Genomic DNA, 25,157 nt, shown 5'->3' with positions numbered 1-25,157 from the left:
GAAAAGTTAAGAATCTATCCAAAGTCATACAGCTACTAAATAGGAAAGCTTGGCTTTGAGGCCTGTTTGGCTGATTCAATGAGAGGGAATGCCAACTAAAGGAAGGAGCGCCAATGTAGGGATGTAGGTATTCAGAAGCTATTTTTTCAGTGATGCACAAAGGAGCATGATGAGAAAGAGGAATGGGATGTGATGAGATAAAGGAATGGCTCAGTCAAATCCCTGCTTGGTGTGCAATACCAGCAATACCAGGGTGATGGTTGGGGAATGTTCTAAGCCTATTTTCCCCACTTGTTAAAACAGGCATAACAATATTGTGTCATAACGTGAAGTTTAATGAAGAATAAAGTCATCCCTAAGTATATGGAGAAAATTAGTTCTGGGATATTGTAGATATCAAAATCTGCAGATGTTCAATCACCTTATATAAAAATGGTGTGGTATTTGCATATAACCTACATGTATCTTACCATATACTTTCTACCACTGAGCTTCACCCCCAGCCCCTGTATGCTTTAAATCATCTCTAGATTACTTACAATACTTAATACAGGGCTGGGGTTATGGCTCAGTGGTAGAACACTTGCCTAGCATGTGTGAGGCACTGGGTTTGATCCTTAGCACCGCATATAAATAAATGAATAAAATAAAGATCCATAAATATAAAAAATATTTTAAAATAATACTTAATACAATGTAAATGCTACATAAACAGCTGTTATGCTGTATTGTTTAGTGAATAATGATAAGGAAACAAGTCTGTACATGTTCAGTATAGATGCAATTTTTTTCCAAATGTATCAATCCACATTTGGTTGAATCTGTAGATGTAGAACCTTCAAATATGGAAGGCCAACTGTACATGTAAAGCTCTTAGCACATATTAAATATTAGCTATCATCATTATCATCATCAGTTTAGATATATATGGTCCTTAAATGAGGATGTAAATGCAAGTGCTTAGGACATATCAAACAATTGGAAACCATTCATATTCTTGAATATCATTACCATCATCTCATCAACACCATGTTTACTACTTCAGCTGAGAACTAGTCCCTATTGTTCCATAATCTTTAATCCTTGCTTTCAAATCAACAATATCTCCAGCTTGCCCTAAGCAACTAGCAGGAGACCCACTGGACTTAGAATTCCTGCTTTCTGCATTGGGCCTGGAAGGCTGGGTCCCTGACAGTTCAAATAATACTGTGCTTGTGAAAGGGGCCTGGGCCAAGGCAGTGCACATATTTGCCAAAACTCATTGATGGTACACATAAAATCTGTGCATTGTAGTATATATAATACATCATATTTATTTTAATGCTACAACAAAAATAGAAAGGCAAAACACAGAGCTGGCCACCTTTCATATGTCATGTCTACCCAAAGCTACAAATAATAACCCTAGATTTCCCATGTAACCAAATCCTCACTATGGCTCTGTGAAGAGGAAGAGGGACTTGTTTTCCCAAGAATCCCACGAAATTCCCCTAGGAAACCCCCTACAATTTCTTAAGAGGTCACAAGTTTGCATTCAAAAGCTTGATGTGCTGAGCTGATAATTCTCTTAGAAGGTGAAATTAACAAGCTTAAAGGTAGTTAAGGATGAGAAAAGTTAGAAAAATTAAACTCAATTGATTAAGTATCTACTGAACTATGATGGGAAAGCTTAACTTCCACCCTAGCTCCTACTTTAGGAAGCAGGATTCACCTGGATTCTTGTGTTTCTACAATAAATGAAATACAAATATGTATAATTTCAAAAGAAACCAATATGCACAGCATACTTTAAATAAAATTAGCATGATTTGCTACTTAAATAAAACCTAAACAGCAAAGCTCAGGCTCCCTGAGACAACATGGTGACTCCACACTGAGGTCCATCCTCCTAGCCTTCTTTCCTGTATGGTGGCTACACATCTACACTTCCATCTCCATGTTCCCTTGCCTTGTGCACTTCTGGTCATTACAGAATTGTTATTATGTGCCTGATCTTCAGCCACAAGAATCTGAATGCTATTCATCCTATCAGGGGCGACTATCACCACACATACAAAATTAAGCAAGTGGGGCTGGCACCAGATAACATAGTGAACATGAACAGCAAAGCAATCAGAGGTTTCTACCATGGGCAGAGTGCAAGGGCTGGGTCTCTGGACTTGGCCTCAGGTCCTTTAGAAATGGAGAAGTTCTGACATATGGGGCTTTAGTTTAGCTGGCCTTGGTTCCAAGAGGATTCCTCAGTTTCAAAAAAAAAAAAATATGAAAAGAAAGCAAAAAGGTTAGAAAAAAGGCGTTCTTGTAAACAATTTGGAGACACTTAGAATTATTTTGAGAGTTGCAACCCCTGTTCTATTTTTCTCTGAAAAGCACACCCAGCAGGATTAACCTCCACCCCAGTCTACAAACTTATGTGTCTGGCATCCTTAGGACAGTAACAACATAATTCCTAAATGAGGACAATCTTCAAGGACACTTGAATAAAAAGCTTCTTGGCACAAATAGATTTGTTTCAAACCACAGGAGCAGAGCACAAATTGTACCCCTACTCAACTTCATTCAGGGCAGTCCAGCTGGCCTTTTAAATAACCTTGCAGCTTGTTGATTAAATTTACCTCCACCCACCTTCCTCACTAAAGTTCTCTTTGGGAAAAAAAAAAAAAAAACAATAAATCTGAAAGCTCTACTTATTGTTACCAGTAGCCAAAATTTTATTTAAAAACAGTTCAGACTACAGATTATGATACCGACAAAACAAAGACAAAATGTGTAAACTCAGTATTTATTTCTGGGAAAGACTTCTATAAAACAGAACAAATCCCAAGGTTTATAGACATGCATAGACTTCTTTTGGATGTGACTCAGAAAAGGACCCTGCCATATAAAAATAACAGATAAGAAAAGTGCTTTTGTACAGTTTACTATAGTGTTACGGTTTTGCCTAAGTATGTAGCTATCACTGTTTTTTTCCTTGTTTCACATGGCAGGAAGGAAAAAATGATAATATATGCATTTGTAAATCCTGATTTCCTTTCACCTACAAAATCTGTCAGCAAAGGACAATAATATGCTGTTGTTATTTAAGCATGCTAGTCCTCACAGCAACTGATGGATTCACCACATTATTTTAAATTAGCCAAAATGTCACACTAAAAGATCACCACACACACTTCTATTACAGCTGACCAATAACTAGTGCCTTTAAAAATACTCTAATACAGTGTTTCTCAATCAGGGATGATTGTGTCCTGTAGTGTTTGGTAATGTCTGAAGACATTTTTGAGTTGTCACAACTGGGAGGGGTTGTTCAAATTATATACACCTTGGTTCATCCTACATCACCATACAGTAATAAACAAAAAAGCCAGACAATTATAAAAGAATAAGCACGATTCCTACTTGGGCAGCTTTGCTAAAAACTGTAGCCTTTTGTGGCAATATTCATCATATTTAAATATTCTTCAAAAACATAGAATCAATAAACTTGTTACAGGTGTTGGACAGCATCACTGGGCATAATCTGTTCACCTAGGAAGGACTATGGCTAAATACATTAATAGAAAGAATTTTAACACCAATAATTTCTGAACATACACTCCCAAACCCCCATTTCCTGGAAAGCAGTGCAGTGAACTATGGTGGGAATTTGTGACTTAATTTGGAGAGAGAGGCTTACTCGGCCAAGCCACCCCTACAACAGATCACACCAGGGAGGTCAAATCTGTTCATCTGCCTTCATGCAGCTTTCATAGGCCCTACTGGGCATTAGTACAAAGGGCATTCGTACAAATCATACCCTTAATCATATTCTCTGCAGATGGAAACAATTCATATTGTGTCTTACAACAAATACCCTGCTCACTTACTATGAGCACTGAGGAGAAAAAGGAGAATAGAAATGGATGGAAACAGCTTTGATTCCTGTAAAAAAGAATCCATAAACATTTGAAAACTGAGTTTATTTGATTTGATCAGATCAGAAAGGAAGTCTTATGTACTTGATCAAAGTTATTAAAAATACAGCAGTTCTCTTTGGGCATGTTTTTACCATAAAGAATTAGAAAAATGTAGGTTACCTCACAACCATAGCTACTGTGTCTCTTTTTATAGTAACAGGAAGGATGTCTGTGTTCCCAAGGTAACCTGAGGTTTTACTCATCAATATGGCACACAGAGCTTTTATCCAGCATAGCATCGATTTTCTGATATTTTAAAACTGGAGTTCTCTGCTAAAGAACAGGGCATGATGGGAGGGCTGGGGTTGTGGCTCAGTGGTAGAGTGCTTGCCTAGCATGTGTGAGGCATTGGGTTAGATTCTCAGCACCACATAAAAATAAGCAAATAAAATAAAGGTCTATCAACAGATAATAAAAATATCTTTAAAAAGATGTATAATGTCATGCATAGCCAAGATGCTCACCAAATATAAGAAACAAAAATAAACAGCAGGCATGAGGTAAAACAGTATCTTAAGCATTTCTTTCCAGGTGATCATTCAAGCCAATAACAAGGTATTCAGTCTATTTCACTTTATGCAGAAAGGTGTCCATAGAGGACATGTAAAAGATAAAGGCATTTCAAACACAGGGTAGCCCTGAAGTGGGCCTGGTTCTCCTTTCCTTGCCCTGCCATTCACACTGCTAAAGTCTACCCTGCACCCTATCTTATCTTCTCAGCTATTGCTAGTTCTCAGCCCACAGATGGGTCCTAAGGAAACCCTGGCCCCCACTTCAGTCACATAATGAATGAATAATTAAGAGAAGAGCTTATGAGAATGTGAATGGAAAGGAAAAGATGAACTTTAGCACTGAGAGATAGATGCTACACAAACAGGTGACTCCATAGAGGTGGAAAGGATAGAGAGGAGAGCTGATTCGGGGACTGAGTTTTCCATTGTTCTTCCACTGGGGAACAGTGATTGGCACCATTTGCAGAAATAGACAAGTAGCTCAGGAGACTTGGGGGGAGGATGAGTTATGCTTGGTTGTAAGGAATTTTAGGAGCTTGAAAAATAGCTGAATGGGAAATTTTACCAATAGCCAGTTTAGATAATGATCAAACAATACAATAAAAACAAGCATCTATTGTGCCAGTATTAAAAGCTTTACATGTTTAAACTCATTTAAATTTCCCAACAAATCTAAGGGTAAGTACTATCAGTGTGTCTTTTATTCAGGTGGGGAAAGTAAGAAGTTAAGTTTCTCAAGGTCAGAGAACTGATACATGAAGAGATGAGATGCAAACTCAGGAAGTCTGATTCCAGAACATGTAAATTATATTTACAAATATATGGATGCATATAAATTACCGGTATCCCCAATATAGCTAATTAAAAATATACAGATTCCCTTGCCTGGCTTGGTGGCACATGCCTTAATCACAGGGGCTTGGAAGGTCAAGGCAGGAGAATCACAAGTTCAAAGCCAGCCTCAGCAACTTATCGAGGCACTAAGTTTACTCAGTGAGACCCTGCCTCAAAATTAAAAAATAAAAAAGGGTTGGGGATGTGGCTCAGTGGTTAAGTGCCCCTGGGTTCAATCCCTGATACAAATACATACACACAGATTCTCAAAGTCTTTTCAGACACTGTGACTCAGCATCTCTCAGGAGGAGGAAGAAAAACTGAATTTTCAACAAGCAGCCCAGATGGTTCTTAAAATAGATAAGACAAGTAAGGGAAATACTGTCTTAGTCTACTTCACAAGAACAGAAAATGGAGGCCGAGTGAGATGAGGTAGCGTGATGAAGGTCCCATATAGTTAACAAATGCCCCTGCTCACAGGACTGAGTATATATCAGTATTTTATCTAAGAGCAAAATGTAGAGGAACAGGAAAGGATAGGGTAGGACAATGAAAGCAGTGTCTATGTGACAGGGTCTGCTTCAGCCAAGCAGCTATTTAGTAGGTCATAATCAAAAGCAGTAAATAAATTATTTCTGTTTAAGACAATAAGAACCCACATTAATAAGTCATTTAAACATCTTATCTATATCTCAATCTGTTTTCCCAGATGTGCCCTTGGGTCTAAGAGCTTGAACAGAACTATTTCCCAGGAGTTGTGCTCTCCTTGCCACACTGAGCTCCTGTCTCTTGCTTGAAGAAGTCTAGGTCTGTCTTGATTCCAGGTCTTTGCACATGCTTTGACTCCTGCCTAGAGCAACCAACCAACCCCATACACACATATTCTGAGCACTGAGGATGAATGGCTACTTCCTCCAGGAAGCAATTCCTGCTCCATCCCTGTATCCCAAGAAGGGGCATTCTAAGTGTTCCTATAGTCCTACTTTTCCTCCCCAACATTGCAGCTGTGCTACTCCAGCTCCCCATCCTTTTATCTTGTTTACCATTATTTATGCAGATCTCAGTCCAGAACAGACTGTCAGAAGATCTTAGACATTTTGGCCTATCTATGAGACCCTTCAATCTGGTGTCTTCCCGTCAGCCTTTTCTTAATGGAATCAAGAATTCTTTTTGTTAGAGAATAACAATTCAATACCTACACAAACAGGTTTGATTCCTCTCCTCTGCAAAGAGTATTATCAAACTTACTAAACCAATGCATTAGTGTCAGCCACTGGCATCCTTGGCTACAGTACATAGTTGGTCCTTTCCCTGACACAGAAAACTGATAAATGGCAGATCTTTCCTTATGGACCTATTGAGATCAGTTTAGAAATACTCTGGGCTCCCATTTTTTACCCCAAATACAGATTGCAGAATCACATAGGTTCGAAGTATGATATGTCAAGAGCTTTGTAATGTTGTGAACAACCAATAAAAAAAAAAAAAAAAAGAAATACTCTGGGCTGAAACAACAATGGCTTAACCAGTGGTTGTTAAACTTGAGTTTTCATCAGAGTCACCTTGAGGGCTTGTAAAAACACAGAGTGCTGGGTCCAACACCCAAAGATTCTAATTCAAGGGCTAGGGTGGGCCCTGTGAATTTGCATTTCTGAGAAGCTTCTTGGTGATGATGATATTGCTGGTCCACGGACCACAGGCTGAGAGAAGCCCAGGCTTAAACCATAAGACATTTGTGATCTCATTTATCAAGAGGTGTTTAGGAAAGCATCTTGAGGTTGGTTTAGTGGTTGGAAGCTGAAAGATCCAAGATCACTTGGTTTTTTATTTTACTTTATTTTTTGCTTTTGGGAATTGAACTCAGGGCTTTGTGCATGCAAGGCAAGCACTCTTTCAACTGAGCTATATCTCCAGCCCATCATTTGGTTTTTCCACTCAGCCATCCTTAATTTGTTTCCCTTTGTGATAACAAGATGGTGCCACAGCTCCAATGTCAAATTCTCACAGGAAAGTACTCCAAGTAGAATGAAGAAGGTAGAAGCCAAAATAGAAAGGATGGGACTTCCTTTTCATGTTCATTTCTCTTTGATTCCAGAAAGTGTTCCCATGGTCTTCCTCTTAAGTTTCCTTAGTCTTTACTGGACTACATGTTGCCAGGGAGGACAGGAGAGTGAATGCATGGGAAAGGGAAATGGACCCACAAAAATGACTGATTTGAAGTGACTCAGCCTGTCCCCATTATTATATACCCCCATCAAAGCTTTGTAAGAAGGAAAGAATGGCTGTTAGGTAAATAGCCTCCTTAATCTTTCATGCTTCTGTGTGGATGCCCTGTTGCCAGCCAGTAAAGGGGTGATCCCAAACCAAAAGCCTGCGCTGTCATGCTGCTAAAAGAGAAGTACAGCTCCACACACTAGCTATGTAACATAAACAGCTCTCTCTGCCTCCTTTCCTCCTCTATAAAACAAGGTTATTTCTGCCTTTGCAACAGAAATAGAGGAATCGGTTTGTTCGCTTGTTATCTCTACCAAACTGAGCTCTTGGAGAGGTAGGGCTGTGTCAGATCTATCACACATCACAGGCTTTTAGCACATGTTAGGTACTCAATAAACATTTGCAGAGTAGACCAAGAGTTTCTTTTAAGCACCTGTCCTTAGACACTGTCAAAGTCATTTTAGAAATATCTTCTGAGGATTTTACACTAAAAGAGACATTGCTGAAATAAACTAGAAGAGAACATGGATTGATTCAAATAACAAGTAGAAGAGATGTGCTGCTGTAAAAGCAGAGAAAAGTGTGTTACCAGGTTGTCATTCAGTCAGGTTCAAGTCTGGACGGCATTCAAAGGACACTGCAACAGAGGAGGAGGACTGCAGGACAGCCCACTGCAACCTTACTCACACAACCTTCTCCAGCCAAGCCTGACTAACAGGCATACTGCCTGGAAAACTGCATTGGCAAGCTGTTGAGGCCACCTCCAGGTTGGCTGTAATCAAGATATTGTGATAACAGGACTCTGGCACAAGGTAGACAGACAGGATAAAGGAGTGTCAACATTCTTGGTCACATAGTTTACCCTTTCTGGGCAAAATAATCATAAGAATGTTGTGACCAAGAAATTCACTGGCTTGGTCTGAGTGCTCATTCTCAAGTACCACAAAACAAACTTACCAGTCTTTTCCAGGCTTAAAATGACTACTACATGTCTGACCCATGCAAGGCAACATGTTGCAAAATGACTACTACATGTCTGACCCATGCAAGGCAACATGTTGCCTTCTTTACACATATCTGCATTTGATACTTAGTATAACCCCATAAAGTAGATTTTCTTTTTGGTACTGGGGATTGAATTCAGGTGAAATTGATCACTGAGCCACATCTCCAGCCCTATTTTGTATTTTATTTAGAGACAGGGTCTCACTGAGTTGCTTAGCATCTTGCTTTTGCTGAGGCTAGGTTTGAACTGTCAATCCTCCCGTCTCAGCCTCCTGAGCCACTGGGATTACAGGAGTGTGCCACCATGCCCAGCTTTGTTTGTTTGTTTGTTTTTTGAGATAGGGTCTCACTATGTTGCTCAGGCTGGTTTCAAAACCTTGGGTTCAAGGGATGCCCCTGCCTCAGTCTCCAAAGTGCAAGCACTACAGGTGCACACCACCACATCTGGTAAGAAGTAGTGTTTTAATTTTATTGACTGGGAACTGAGGTCTAGGAAAATAAAAGTTTCCCAGATAACACTAAAAAAGCCTCTGGGAGACATCTAATCTCTAGTCCCTGGTCCCCTGGGGGTCTGAACACTGCATTAAGCAACTCCAGGCTCTCTGTGACTGACTCTATGATTCTCTATTTTTTTTCAATCTTTTTTCTTTCAAAATTGGAGATTCAACCCAGGAGTGCTGTACCACTGAGCTGCATCCCCAGTCTTTTACTTTTTATTTTGAGACAAAATTACTGAGGCTAGCCTTGAACTTGTGATCCTCCAGCCTCAACTCCCAACACTGGGATTATAGGTGTGCACCATCACGCCAGCTTTCTTTCTTTTCTTTTCTCTCTCTCTCTCTCTTTCTTTCTTTCTCTTTCTTCCTTCTTTCTTTCTTTCCTGTCCGTCATCCTTCCTTCCTTCCTTCTCTCTCTCTCTTTTTTTTTTGTAGTGTTGGGGATTGATTCCAGGGCCTCATGCATGCTAGAGAAGCAGTCTACCACTGAGCTATATAGACCCAGCCCTTTTAGATAGTCTAGAAGGCCTCCCTACATAAAACAAACATAGAACTTCTATCATTAGAATGCTCACAATATTCTTTTTTAAGAAATAAAACAACTGAATATGGTGGCACCCACCTATAATCCCCAGTTACTTGGGAGGCTGAGGCAAGAGGATGGCAAGTTCAAAGTCAGCCTCAGCAACTTAGTGGGACTGTGTCTCAAAATAAAAAATTAAGGGCTGGGGATATAGCTCAGTTGATGGAGTACTTGCCTCACATGCACAAGGCCCTGGGTTCAATCCCTGGCTCTGCAAAAAAAAAAAAGGAGAAAGAAAGAAAACAACAGACAACAAAGGCCACAACTTTTTCCCAAACAGCTAATTCTATTTCTCCCAATCAAAATCTAATGCAGAACATAAGGAAAGGCAGGGCAGATCTTGTTCTAAGAGAACACTGTGCTTCTTTCTAATATGGTTTAGAAAATTCCACAGCAAGGGCCTGCTGTTACTTGTCCCATTCCCAGCTATATGGAGATGTAATGGAAGATATATAGCATGCCAAGGAACAAACACTGCTGATATCTTTTCAAAGATACCAAAACAATAGCAGACTTATTAAATTGGACCCTGACAACCTGCCCTCTTTTGTCAAGGTTATTTGTTTTGAGCAAGATGGTTTACCTTGATTAAAGCTACCAGTGGCTAATACTAAATAATAAAATGTTCTAATTATCCACAAGAAATTATAATATCTAAAATTCCCGGCAAGAACTGGGAACTGCTTCCCAGACCATGTCAAAGATCTATTTCAAAGCAACTTCTGACCCCACTCTCTCACTGGCCTAGCTCTGTTGTTCCCGCAACCCAGTCAGTGAAAAGAAATCCAGTCTTCTAGTGGCAGAATGAAGGCAGGTGACTTGTAAGGGCATTCCAGTGCCCAACCATGCAAGTGTTCATCCCTGCTTTTTGGGATGGATTCTTGCAGCTGTGTCCTATCCACCAATTCATCCAGTTTGGGAACTACTTAAGGATAGATTTATAGCAAACCTGCTTATATTTGATAAGGAAGAAACAAAAAAAGATAAGAATAGCACAGGGAGGGGAAGAAGAGTGGTGACTTGGTTATAATTTAGACAGGGGAAGTTATTAATTAAACAAGGATGAAAGAAAACTGGCCAAAAATTCATCAAGGCAGTGGATTAGTAGATGGGTTGCCTACTGTCAGAAATTGAGGGGAAATAGACTGCTAATACGTGTGGAGTTTTTTGGAGGGTGATAAAAATGTTTTATAATTCATTTTGGTGATGGTTGCACAACCCTGTGAATATGCTAAAAAAACTGTTCAAGTGTACATTTCAAATGGGTGAACTGTATGATATATTCAAAAAAAGAAAGAGAGGCTGGGATTGTGGCTCAGTGGTAGAGCGCTTGCCTAGCATGTGTGAGGCCCTGGGTTCGATCCTTAGCACCACATAAAGATAAATAAATAAATAAAGGTATTGTGTTCATCTACAACTTAAAATTATTAAAAAAAGAAAAAAGAAAAAGAGAAAGAGCTGGAGATATAGCTCAGTGGTAGAGTACTTGCCTAGCATGTTCTAGGCCCTGGATTCAATCCCCAGCACTGGGGGGAAAAAAATGAAAAGAAATGAAATCTGGCTAACTATTAGAAAACCACAATAAAACCATACTCAAAACAAAATATCAGGGCTGGGGATGTGGCTCAAGCGGTAGCACACTCGCCTGGCATGCGTGCGGCCCGGGTTCGATCCTCAGCACCACATACAAACAAAGATGTTGTGTCCGCCGATAACTAAAAAATAAATATTAAAATTCTCTCTCTCCCTCTCTTTCTCTCTCTCTCTCTCTCTCAAAATAATATCAAAACCACAACTACATAATGAGAACAAGGAAATACCAGCATACCTGGCATGAACATATGGCATATGATAACAAAAGTGTATGAGGTTTTTTTTCTTTGCTCCAAAGTAGAGTAATCTGAACCTGAAAATTAAATATTTAAGGCACTTATTGTAAATAATCTGCTTTATGTCTGGAAATACAAGTAACTGCAGAATTTGTGATCAGAACGAGAGAAGGAACAGTTCTGAGCCAGAAAAGGCCATGTGGCAAAGTAAACAAGACATGAAGGACTGTCTGCTCCTTGAATCAGGCTTCCAGAACACTTTTGGGGAGTCTGACCCAATTGTGAGGTTCTTCAACATCCCATTCCATAAAAGAATGCCTCATGAGTCACTGAAAATATGCCAGGTAGCAGGGGAGTCTTTCTGAACTTCATGTCTGAAAGCCTTGTGGGGGGCAGAATATTCCTGCTAAAGATTATGTGACATTTCAAGGATTTTGGTACAAATAACCTTTAAAAAAATAGTTTAATACTAATTCTGAAAGCTCCCCTCCTGATACACAAATCACCTTCAAGATTCTTTCCCTCCCCTCCAGTTCCTAAGAAGCTATAAAAATTAGTGACTATTGGGAATGATTACACAACTCTGTGAATTTATTAATTTAATTAAAACCCACCAAACTCTATATTTTGTAAGAATGAAACTTGAGTTATATATTGATATTTTTAAAGTATTTTTCTTAACACTCAAGGCGAAACACGGAATTACCAGATAATACAGCAATTCTACTTTGAGGTATACACCCCAAAGAAATGAAAGCAGAAACTCAAAATACTCCTGCTTGTTGCAACATTATTCACCATAGCTAAAAGGGTGAAGTAACCTAAGTGTTCATTAACACATGAATGAATAAACAAAAGGTAGTAAATCAACACAGATACTATTTGGTCTTAAAAAGGAATAAAATTTTGCCTGCCTCCAAGGCACATGCTTGTAATCCCAGAGACACTTGCCTGTAATCCCAGAGACTCAGGAGACTGAGGTGGGAAAATCACAAGTTCAAAGCTAGCCTCAACAATTTAGCAAGGCCCTAAGCAACTTAGCAAGATCCTCTCTCAAAATGATAAATCAAAAGGGCTGGGGATGTGGCTCAGTGGTTGAGTGCCCCTAGGTTCAATTCCCCAGTACCATAAAAAAAAGGTAAAATGATGAAATTTATGTTATATATACTTTATCACAATAAAATTTTTTTTAAAAATTAGGGTCCTCACCTCTAAAAACACACACTTGACATTACAGGACCCCAGAATATGCCACCTCAAAATATATTTCTTTGACATATTTTGAGACAATTTTTTTAGAGAAATTACAGACAGAAATAGCTATGAAAATCTGTCCCTTTTAAAAGAAAATTCCTTCTCTCTACAATAGTAAAATAAACAACAAATGCATAGGATTTTTTTCCCCAGTTCCCCCCTTACTTGCCTAAAACTGACCTAAGTAAGATCTAGGAAGTATTACCTGAGAGATTTTATCTGCAAAATAAGACAACCTTTGCTCACCATATATTCCTCAACTCAATCTTTCATAATTTGCTTCTACTTTTCCCCCAGAAGCCCCAAGTCCCTAGTCCTCTGTGGAACTCAGAGCAATAGATACATAAACTTTAAATATCCAGTCCTTTGAGACTTACACTGTGTGTGTGGCTCCAATGTCTGTGCATTTAATTGTTTGGTTTTTCTCCTGTTAATCTGTCTATTCTCCATTCATCATGGACTAAAATTACCATACCTTCAAGGAAAAAGATAAAATTTAAAACTCCCTTAAGTGAGGCAAACCATCCTTATGTATAAAAAAATTTAAATTTTCCTGCAATATCTGTTTCAGGGTAATAAGGCAACACACACACTCAAAAAGACTTCAAAAAATGAGTGTCCTTCTTGCATTACAAATGTAAGGAAGTAAAAACATTTTAATTGCATTAACTGAATTTCAACTGATAAGATTTAATGCTTATACATTTAATTTGGTCATTTGGAAAAACAATTCAAATCACTGCAGCATGAATGAATACTTGTTTTTTTTTTTAATTTGTTAAGTATCCCACAACTGTCTGTGTTCACTGATAGACCTTGAACAATTTTTTTTTGTTTTTCTTTTCTTTTTTTAAATGTTTATTTTTTAATTATAGATGGACACAATAGCTTTATTTTATTTTATGTGGTGCTGAGGACTGAACCCAGTGCCTCACGCATGCCAGGCGAGTGCTCTGCCTCTGAGCCACAACCCCAGCCCCGATTTTTCTGTTTTTCTTTTGATTAGTACTAGGATGCAAAAGAAAACAATCCCTGTGCTTTCTGCCTTTGTGGCAACCCAAACTGAATTGGAGAATACATCTGTAGATTTTTTTTTAAGTGTATAACTCAAAAAATCTAACACCAAAAAAAAAAAAAAACCAATCAAGAAATGGGCTAAGGAGCTGAACAGACACTTTTCAGAAGAAGAAATACAATCAATCAACAAATATATGAAAAAATGTTCAACATCTCTAGCAATTAGTGAAATGCAAATCAAAACTACTCTTAAGATTTCATCTCACTCCAGTCAGAATGGCAGTTATCAAGAATACAAGCAACAACAAGTGTTGACGAGGTTGTGTGGGAAAAGGCCCACTCATACACTGCTGGTGGGACTGCAATTAGTGCAGCCAATCTGGAAAGCAGTATGGAGATTCCTTGGAAAACTTGGAATGGAACCACCATTTGACCCAGCTATCCTATTCCTTGGTCTACATCCAAAGGACTTAAAAACAGCCACATCAATGTTCTAGCAGCAAAATTCACAATAGCCAAACTGTGGAACCAACCCAGATGCCCTCCAATAGATGAATGGATAAAGAAACTGTGGTATATATACACAATGGAATATTACTCAGCAATAAAAGAGAATAAAATTATGGCATTTGCAGGTAAATGGATAGTTACAGAATATCATGCTAAGCAAAATAAGCCAATCCCAAAAAAGGCCCAATGTTTTCTCTGATAAGTGGATGCTAATCAATAATGGGGGGGAGTATGGAATGAGTGGAGGAATTTTGGATGGGGCAAAGGGGAAGGGGGAGGGGACATGGGGGTAGGAAAGGTGGTGGAATGAGATGGACATCATTACCCTAGGTATGATTGCACGAATGGTATAATCCTACTTTGGGTTAAACCACAGAAGTAAAAAATTTTGCTCCGTTTGTGTACAATAAATTAAAGAGCATTCTACTGTCACGTATAACTGATTAGAACAAATAAACAAATTATTTTTTTAAAAAAGTGTATCCTCCAAATGAAAGACAACCCCCTAAATTAGCACCATCTCACAGCACTTTCTGTAGTGATGGAAATGTTCCATATGTGCACTGTCCAATACTGTAGCCATTAGCAGTTGTCTGTTTAGTACTTGACACATAGCTAGTGCAACCTTGAAACTAAACTGTTAATGTTGTTTAATGTTAATTAAATAGCCATACATGGAACTGGCTACCATATTGTCCAGCAGAGTCGAAACCCCTAAACTTAAAAACTTACATCATGCCATACAACTCTCTGCTTGCCAAAAGCCACGTGCAGTTTCTACAGTTCCAGAAAATCAGATGGTTTTCTCTTAAGCTATGAGCAAATGTGTGAGGTGAAGCATCCATACTTTGTGTTGTATAGGGGTAGGGGACAAAAAGTAAGTGTTCTTTTTTTTCTCTGTCTGTGAGAAAATGCTAACTGTACAAAATGGGAAGAGAAAGCTCACCTAAGACATTGAGAACTAGGACCTAGACTCTGACATAGGAAAATGAATACTATTAGCTATAGAGCCTCCTGAATAGGACAGAACTATATACTTTAAGAATTTCAAAATATAAATTAAGCTCTCAGTAGGAGAGAAAGAAACACCATTCCTGGGCATAAACTGAAATGCATGGCTCAAAACATGGGTCTCTACTTATATATGCTGAGTCTGGCAGTACTGTCCTGCTAACCAGGGGGCACCCAAGTCTAAGTGGCTATGCCTCCCAAAAAAATCACCTGCTGTGGGGACTCATACATGTGCAGAACTTTGACTCTATTCTTCAAGCCAGAATGGACAGCTTGCTCATCTATGGCCTTATAGTCCATTTTAATATTTCTACTTACGACACATTTCAGTGCTTTATACTTAGTTTGAGGCAGCTATCTCTAGATCACCAGCTCCTTGGAAAGCAAAGACTGTAATAATTATATTTATATTTATGTAAATTTATGTTATAAAATATTTTATGCCCATTTATATCATCTGGAACCCTGTATTTGATAGAGATGATGAGCACATTTCCTACTTCACAGATCACTACCTACACAAAAGACATTGTGCTAAATACTTTCTACACATTACCTCACATAATTTGTGTGTTGACCTCACAAGAGTTTCAATTATTATCCCCATTTTGTAGGTAAAGAAACTGAGGTTAGCATATGCCAAGAAACTAACCTGCAGCCCCAAAGCTAGTTAGTGGACAAGCTAGTATTTGATCAGATCAAGGTATTAAGTCATAAACTCTTAACCAAGAAAGAGATGAAAGGGCTACATTACAGGCAATTTGTTCAAACAGTTAAAGGAAAACACTATTATCACAGGAGTAAACATGAAATATAGTCATATCAGGGGGCTTTAAGGAACTAGGAGTGGTGAAGGCCAAAGAAGGGGTCTCACTTACTATATTTATGAAGACTGGAAGGTTTTTCTAAAGGATGTCAAGTGGTTTTCCTATCTGTCTACAGAAGATTTAGCGATAGGAAATATATTTTTTTAATCAATAGAAAGAATTTCCTGACCCAAGAGGTAAAGGGCACCTCCTGCTTCAGAAATATCCAGCAGAGATTCAATATCTGTTCTGGAAACAGAGAAGACCCAATGCTTAGAGGAGGCAGCTCATCTCACATTCTCTTTAAAGATCCCATCCACGATGGGGTTGTAGGTAAGTTAAAGCCCTTGCCTAGCACATGTGAGGCACTGGGTTCAATCCTCGGCACCACATAAAAATAAATAAATAAAATAAAGGTATGTGTCCATCTATAACCAAAAAATATTTTTTTAAAAAAGATCCCCTCGGGCTGGGGATGTGGCTCAAGCGGTAGCGCGCTCGCCTGGCATACGTGCGGCCCGGGTTCGATCCTCAGCACCACATACCAACAAAGATGTTGTGTCCGCTGAAAACTAAAAAATAAATATTAAAATATTAAAAAAAAAAGATCCCCTCCTTGGGCTGGGGATGTGGCTCAAGCAGTAGCACGCTCGCCTGGCATGCGTGCAGCCCGGGTTCGATCCTCAGCACCACATACAAACAAAGATGTTGTGTCTGCCAAAACCTAAAAAAAAAAAATATTTAAAAAAAAAAGATCCCCTCCATACCTGGAGTTCACAGAGGGGAACTCCAAAAGGCTAGTCCCTCAGCTTCAGTGGTCCAAGATTACAGAGAACAAAGACAGAGCTGGTCTGAATCCTGGAGAGACAGTTCTCAGTAGGAATGCAGCCAGCTGATCTCTACAACTCAGATACAGCAGAGTGGAGTAGATGTCCAAGATGTCACCTGAACTCCATAAACACCTGGCCACATCCTTTGTGTTCAGTCTTGTGGTATGTGTTTTGGCCACACTATTCAAGGACCCTGTGTACCTCCATTCTGGTACAAATGGCTTATTTCAGATCAGTCTGTGAATCACACACATAATTATTCAAATCACTAAAGGTGTGACACTGTCAGTTTAAACAGAAGGCAATAAGCCCTGCACAAGTCTGTCACAGTAACTCCTACCCTGATATATTTTTTTTCTCCAAAGATTAATTCCCTTTTGATCCAAACACCAACTAGCCAGGTTTGGGTAGAAAACAGAGAGGTTTTCCTGTGAGGGCTGAGGAAGTCCTCTGTCACTCTCTCTTAAGATTTTACACACATACCATACCCCAGAGGGTCAAAGTAATGCCAAGCCATAGGAACACTCCTTACATCGGTGCCCCCCCCCCCCCGCAAAAAAAAAGTAAGACTAAGACCTTGAAACCTTACAGGTCTCATAAAACCAAGTATGTGCCCAGCAAAGTAGCCTTGAAAATCAAAAAGAACACAGCAAGTAGTTACTTGCATCAGGATATTCCTGAAGGAAGCCATGACCTGTCAAGCATCTGCATCCACATCCCTGTGTCCAGGGGTTTCAAAATTCATTTCTACTCTGGCTTCACCTTCATCAAACTACTAGCCTCAAGTTTCCAAAGCAGATTTAAATCTACACACACAATACTCTCCGAGATCCAGAAAGTGCTACTTACCTTCAAGTCTTTCGTTCTGCAAGTGAGAAGCAGCTGTATGTTGCTACATGATCTGACTCCTGGGAAAAGGAAAACTTGTGTCTCCACAAAATGTTCAAGATCAGGAGTTGCCAGAACTGCATTTTCCTCTAATTTACATACACAGTGAAGTCATTTCCAACCAACGCCCTTAACAGTTGAGGCCCAAATCTCCTTTCAGGGCATTACTCACATATAGATTAACCACCTTGTAAAAGACAAGAAGTGTGTAGAAGCTAGAAGCCAGGTTCTTTGCTTTGGTCCTGTTTTATTTGGGAGAAACTCTACCCACCTGATGTCCATGTGCTGAGGCAGACAGTTCCGTAAGCATCAGCTTTCATTTACATCTTCAGCTCTGCTTCCCTGTTATGCTGAAAACTCCCTTCAGTCAGCTCTTAGCATTCAAGGAGTATTTATTAATTCAGCTACTATATGGTCTGCCTCATGATGGAATGTTCAGTTTGGCCAAGATAGAGGCAGGTAAACAAACATTCATAAAACAATGCTGGTAAGCTGCAATGAAGCTAACATTGGAGCAACAGAGGACACACTGTCTGAGGTGGTTGCCATGGCTATGCCCTTAAATCCCACACCATAATGACTAGAATGAAAAAGATTGATAATACCAACACTGACAAAGATGTGGAGGAATGAGAACTCCCATGGGAAAACAAAAGGATATAGTCAACATAGATGCAAAAATCTCAATAAAAATCTGGCAAATAGAATACAAAAACATATTAAAAAGATAGTGCACCATGATCAAGTGGGGTTCATCCCAGGGATGCAAGGTTGGTTCAACATACGGAAATCAATAAATGTAATTCATCACATCAATAGACTTGAAGATAAGAATCATATGATCATGTCAATAGACGCAGAAAAAGCATTCGACAAAACACAGCACCCCTTCATGTTCAAAACACTAGAAAAACTAGGGATGACAGGGACATATCTCAACATTATAAAAGCTATTTATGCTAATCCCCAGGCCAGCATCATTCTAAATGGAGAAAAATTGAAAGCATTCTCTCTAAAAATTGCAACAAGACAGGAATGCCTTCTTTCACCACTTCTATTTAACATAGTTGTTGAAACTCTAGCTAGAGCAATTAGACAAAAGAAATTAAAGGGATATGAATAGGAAAAGAAGAACTCAGTTATCATTATTCACCACAATATGCTTCTATACTTAGAAGATCCCAAAAATTCTACCAGGAAACTTCTAGAACTAATAAATGAATTCAGGAAAGTAGCAGGATATAAAATCAATACCCGTAAATCAAAGGCATTTTTGTATACATCAGTGACAAATCCTCTGAAAGAGAAACTAGGAAAACTACCCCATTTATGATAGCCTTTAAAACATAAAATACTTGGGAATCAACTTAATGAAAGAGGTGAAAGACCTCTGCAATGAAAACTACAGAATGCTAAAGAAAGACATTAAAGAAGACCTTAGAAGGTGGAAAGATCTCCCTTGTTCTTGGATAGGCAGAATTGTCAAAATGACCATACTACCAAAAGCACTATATAGATTTAATGCAATTCCAATCAAAATCTCAATAACATTCCTCATAGAAATAGAAAAAGCAGTCATGAAATCCATCTGGAAAAATAAGAGACCCAGAATAGCTAAAGCAATCCTTAGGGAAAAAAGTGAATCAGGTGGTATCACTATACTACAGAGCAATAGTAACAAAAAACAGCATGGTATTGGCACCAAAATAGACTGGTAGATCAATGATGCAGAATAGAGTCACAGAAACTAACCCACACAAATACAATTATCTCATATTAGACAAAGGCACCAAAAACATATATTGGAGAAAGGATAGCCTCTTCAAAAAATGGTGCTGGGAAAACTGGAAATCCAAATGCAGCAAAATTACATTAAGCCCCTATCTCTCACTATACACAAAACTCAACTCAAAGTGATCAAGCACCTAGGAATTAAACCAGAGGCCCTGCACCTAACAGAAGAAAAAAGTAGGCCCAAATCTTCATCATGTCAGATTAGGCCCCGACTGCCGCAGTCTGGCTGGGCACAATTCAAGAGCCACTTATCAAGCAGAAACAAACACAGCAGCACCACAGGAACTCTTCAGGAATTCCCTCAGAGCCCAACTGCCACCACTGGCTTCCCACAAACCTCTCAACCCCCCCCCCCCCAACTCCTCCTGCTCTTGAGGCCGATTGGCTGGGTCACGTGGGCGGAGCCCAAAGAGTCCCCCAATGAGCAGCTCCATGGTCTGAAAGGGCGGGGAAACAGCCCAATGAGCATCACCGCAGAGGAGCCAATCAGCTGGCAGCTGGAAGTTTGCTGGGGCCATGGTGAGCCAATCAGCTGGAAGTTTGCTGGGGCACTGTAAGCCATTCAGCTGGAAGGTTGCTGGGGCCCCTTCGGCTGTGGCTCTCAACACCCGACTTCCTTAACAAGATTCCTATGGCTCAAGAAATAAAATCAAGAATCAATAAACAGAATGTATTCAAACTGAAAAGCTTCTTCTCAGCAAAAGAAACAATCAGTGAGGCGAAGAGTGAGCCTACAGAATGGGAGTAAATTTTTATTACACACATATCAGATAGGCACTAACCTCTATAATATATAAACAACTCAAAAATCTTAAAAAAACCCAAATAACCATATTAAATAAATGGGCCAAGGAACTGAACAGACATTTCTCAGAAGAGGATATACAATTGATCAACAAATATATAAAAAAAGTTTAACATCTCTAGCAATTAGAGAAATGATGCAAATCAAAACTAAGATTTCATTTCACTCCAGTCAGAATGGCAGCTATCAAGAATATAAACAGGGTTGGGGATGTGGCTCAAGCAGTAGCGCGCTCGCCTGGCATGTGTGCGGCCCGGGTTCGATCCTCAGCACCACATACCAACAAAGATGTTGTGTCCACTGAGAACTAAAAAATAAATATTAAAAAAAAACAGCAATAAAAGAATATAAACAATAGGGCTAGGGATGTGGCTCAAGCAGTAGTGCACTTGCCTGGCATGCGTGCGGCCCGGGTTCGATCCTCAGCACCACATACAAACAAATATGTTGTGTCTGCCAAAAACTAAATAATAAATATTTTTTAAAAATTCAAAAAAAAAAAGAATATAAACAATAAGTGTTGGCAAGGATGTGGGGGAAAAGGCACACACATACATTGCTGGTGGGACTGCAAATTGGTGCAGCCAATATGGAAAGCAGTATGGAGATTCCTTGGAAAACTTGGAATGGAACCACCATTTGACTCAGCTATCCCACTCCTGGGTTTATACCCAAAGGACTTAAAAATAGCCTACAATAGTGATGCAGCCACATTAATGTTTATAGCAGCACAATTCACAATAGCTAAATTATGGAACCAACCTAGATGCCGTTCAGTAGATGGATAAAGAAACTGTGGTATATATACACAATGGAATATTACTCAGCATTAAGAGAGAATAAAATCATGGCATTTGCAGGTAAATGGATGGAGTTGGAGAATATCATGCCAAGTGAAGTAAGCCAATCCCAGAAAACCAAAGGCTGAATGTTTTCTCTCATACGAGGTTGCTGATCCATAATAAGGATGTCAGGGAACATAGGAGGAATGAAGGAACTTTAGATAGACCAAAGGGGAGGAAAAGGAAGAGAGGGGAGATAGGGGTAAGAAAGATAGTGGAATGAGATGGACATCATTTACCCTAAGTACATGTATGAAGACACAAATTGTGTGACTGTACTTTGTGTACAATCAGAGAAATGAAAAATTGTGCTCTATATGTATACTATGAATTGAAATGCATTCTGCTATCATGTTTAATAAATTAGAATAAATAAAAACTTAAATTAAAAAAGGGTATAGTCACATAGTAGGCAAAATAATGTCTCTCCCACCAGAATGTCAATGTTCTAGTTCCCAAAACCTATGCATATGTTACCTTACCTAACAAAAAGGCCTTTGCAGATGTGGTTAAGTTAAGCCTCTTGAGACAAGGAGATTATCCAGAATTTTCTTGATGGGCCCAAGGTAATCACAAGAGGTGAGATATTTAAAGTCAAAGTGAATAGAATGAGACAATGGACACAAAGGCTGGAGAGAGAATGAAAGATGCTGGCCTTGAGGAAGGGGCCATGAGCCAAGGAAAGAGTACAAGAAACATATCCTTTTTTTTAAAGAGAGAGAGAGAGAGAGAGAGAGAGAGAGAGAGAGAGAGAGAGAGAGAGAGAGAGAGAGAGAGAAATTTTTTAATATTTATTTTTCAGTTTTCCGCGGACACAACATCTTTGTTTGTATGTGGTGCACGCATGCCAGGCGAGCACACTACCGCTTGAGCCACATCCCCAGTCCAAGAAACATATTCTTGCCTAGAGCCTTCAGAAAGGTTTTGCTGATATCTTAATTTTATGACTTCTGACCTCCAGAATTAAGAGATAATAAATGTATATTGTTTGAAGCCATTAAGTTCATGATAATTTGTTTACAGCAGCAACAGGAAATGAATACAAGTCACTTTGTAAAATGGTTTCGCACTATTTGCTAAAGCTGAACATATGCCTACCTTATAACCCAGCAATTCCACTCCTAGATATGTAACCAACAAAAATATGTTTGTATGGGCACCAAGATATATTTAAAAACATCATATTCTTATCAGTTTTAGTCAAAAGAAAAATAGACTGGAAATAACTCAACTGTCCAACAACAGAGAATGGATAGAACAAATTGTAGTATAGTCACACAACATAATACTACTCAAGAGATAAAAAGAAATAGAGCCACAGATATCTGTAACAACACAGGTTTACCTTACAGACATAACGTAAGTAGAAAAAAAATACAAAAATGGATATTTTTGATAGAAAAGTTCTAGAGGTGGATAATGGTGATGGTAGCACAATGATATGAGTGTACTTAATGCTATTGAACTGTACTGTTAAAATGGTTCAAAATGAAAACTGTTATATCATTTATCACAATAAAAAGTACATAATACATGAATCTATTTTTAAAAGTTTAAAAACAAGCAAATTTATCTATAGTGAAAAGAGGTGAACAGTACCTTTAGCAGGTATTAACCAGGAAGAGGTATGAGGGAGCTTTCTGGGTAGCAGAAATGTTTAATTTCTTGATATAGGTATTGGTTAGATGGGTACATACATAAAAAATTCATCAGATTATATATTTAAGATTTGTGGGCTGGGGATGTGGCTCAAGCGGTAGCACGCTCGCCTGGCATGCGTGCGGCCCAGGTTCGATCCTCAGCACCACATACCAACAAAGATGTTGTGTCCACCGAGAAATAAAAAAATAAATATTAAAAAAATTCTCTCTCTCTCTCTCCTCTCTCACTCTCTCTTTCAAAAAAAAAAAAAAAAAAGATTTGTGCACTTTTACCTGTAGTCCCAGTAGCTAAGGAGGTTGGAGCAGGAGGATCAGGAGTTCAAAGTCAACTTCAGAAACTTAGCAAGGACCTAAGCAACTCACTGAGACTCTGTCTCTAAATAAAATACAACAAGGGCTGTGGATGGTGGTTGAATCCCCAGTACCCCCCCCAAAAGAATCTGTGCACTTTAACTTCCAAATGCCAGCCCTGATTTTATTTGTACATGGTTTACTTACATAAGCATAGTCAACACTCTAATGGAAAATGGAAGAGAAAGGCAAAAAAACCACCCAAAGTATATGTGGTGAGGGAAGGGTTCAGGGAGGTGAGGTATATACTGAAGGAAGAACAAGGTAGACAAGGATGAAGATAGCAACAAAGAAAAGAATTCTGGGCAGGGGCTGGGGATGTGGCTCAAGCGGTAGCGCACTCGCCTAGAGTGCGTGCGGCCTTGGTTCGATCCTCAGCACCACATACAAACGAAGATGTGTCCGCCAAGAACTAAGAAAAAATAAATAAATATTAAAATTCTCTCTCTCTCTGTCCCCCTCTCTCTCACTCTCTCTTTAAAAAAAAAAGAATTCTGGGCAAAGAGAACAGCATGCACATGGTCAATCAGATATAAGTGGATGTAAAGTGTGCTGGACACTATGAGCTGGTGGTCACTGGCCAGAGGGGGTTGGAGGGGTAAGAAGGAGCCCACCCCAAGAAGCCTGGAAACTCTATCAGCAGTATAGACTACTCTCTAGGAAGTACTAGGCAGGCATTAAAGGAAGTTAAAGCAAGAAAGTGACAGGATGAATCCACAACAGGAAAGGTAATCTGGAAGAGACCTCTAAGGTTTTTGTGATGTTGGTCAGGTCCTAAATAACAGGATCTGACCCAAGGCACTGGCCACAGAGATAGGGTCATGAGAGATAAAGGCAGAATCTCCAGGCTTGGGTGTAACGGGACCAGGGGCTCCAAAGCTATGTGGTTGATGATCCTGCCAACAAAAGTGAAGACCAGCCATATATTTCCTTCAGCCTTTTGGACCAGTCATGGAGGATCACAGTGTTGCAGAGCTAGAAAGCACCAATAAGATCCACCTACTATACTGTCTCATTTACAGACAAGCAACTGAATTCTATTGCCAATGCCTGGGGCCACTGTTTGTAAGGAGCAAGCTAGAACGAGAGGTGAGATTTATCTACCTTAGCAAGTACATCCTAGAGAATAGGGAACATGACTAATTCAGTTGTGGTGCCCAATACCCCCAAATGCTCTTACCAAAATCAGGTCCCACTATTGAATTCTCCGACTTGGGCTTGTAGTCCAGGTCTCCGTCAACCATTCCTGCCAACCTTTTACTGGAAAAGTTCTCCCTGAAACTCACCTGAATCCTACATAGCTAATGGTTTTTTAATGCCTTCGAAGTCAATCTGGTTTCACCAACCAAGCTATATAACCAAAGACTCTGGCTTCAGTCTTTACTCTTCAATGATGCCAACCTGATAAGCTGAGACAGGGAAAAAAGGAGTTAGCTGACTATGGATACCAGGAGCCAGAAATAAGACTTGTCTATTAGTTTCATCACAGCCTTACAGACCTGATATGAACCACAGGACTAACTGCTGATTCTGTTCTTGGTGGCCTATAAGCATCTTAGAGTAGTTGAGTGACAAGTGCCAAATACCAGAGCATGTATAGGAGAAACCAAGAATAGATGGGTTTGAAGAAACTTGTTTGAGATCTGAAACTCTTTCCTCATTTGTGATCATAATCTGGCAAGGTTAGTCAACATCTATTTAGCTGCACAATAGGCTTCCAATATGAAAGCCACTATGGCATGTGGTTATATAAATTTAAATTTTTAAAAATCAGATACAAGGGGTTGGGGTTGTGGCTCAGTGGTACAGCGCTTGCCTCACACATGTGAGGCACTGGGTTCAATCTTCCAGCACCACATAAAAATAAATAAATAAAATAAAGGTATAAAAAATAAAAATAAAAGTCAGATACAAATAAAAATTCAGTTATTCAGTGCTCAACAGCCACATATAGTTGG

General features: G+C 39.2%; 1 protein-coding gene and 1 non-coding gene across 16 annotated transcripts in view; one reads left to right on the top strand and one right to left on the bottom strand.

The window, feature by feature from the left end:
- Window positions 1-25,157, bottom strand: part of Map7d2 (MAP7 domain containing 2) — a 110,782-nt gene that overhangs the window by 74,385 nt on the left and 11,240 nt on the right. Inside the window, exon 3 of one of the 15 annotated variants that reach the window (XM_078035039.1) lies at window positions 24,486-24,608. The exons of the other annotated variants lie outside the window; for them this stretch is intronic. The gene's annotated coding sequence lies outside the window, so the exon portion shown is untranslated. The remainder of the gene's footprint in view (window positions 1-24,485; window positions 24,609-25,157) is intronic. 15 annotated transcript variants of the gene reach the window in all.
- LOC120891043 (small nucleolar RNA SNORA31) lies at window positions 13,649-13,766 on the top strand. Its single transcript, XR_005735482.1, has one exon. It is a non-coding gene; the product is annotated as a small nucleolar RNA SNORA31 (small nucleolar RNA).

Source organism: Ictidomys tridecemlineatus, chromosome X, assembly GCF_052094955.1.
Source record: "Ictidomys tridecemlineatus isolate mIctTri1 chromosome X, mIctTri1.hap1, whole genome shotgun sequence".
In the NCBI taxonomy this organism is placed as follows: Eukaryota; Metazoa; Chordata; class Mammalia; order Rodentia; family Sciuridae; genus Ictidomys; species Ictidomys tridecemlineatus.
This window is presented reverse-complemented; position numbering and strand designations above follow the sequence as displayed.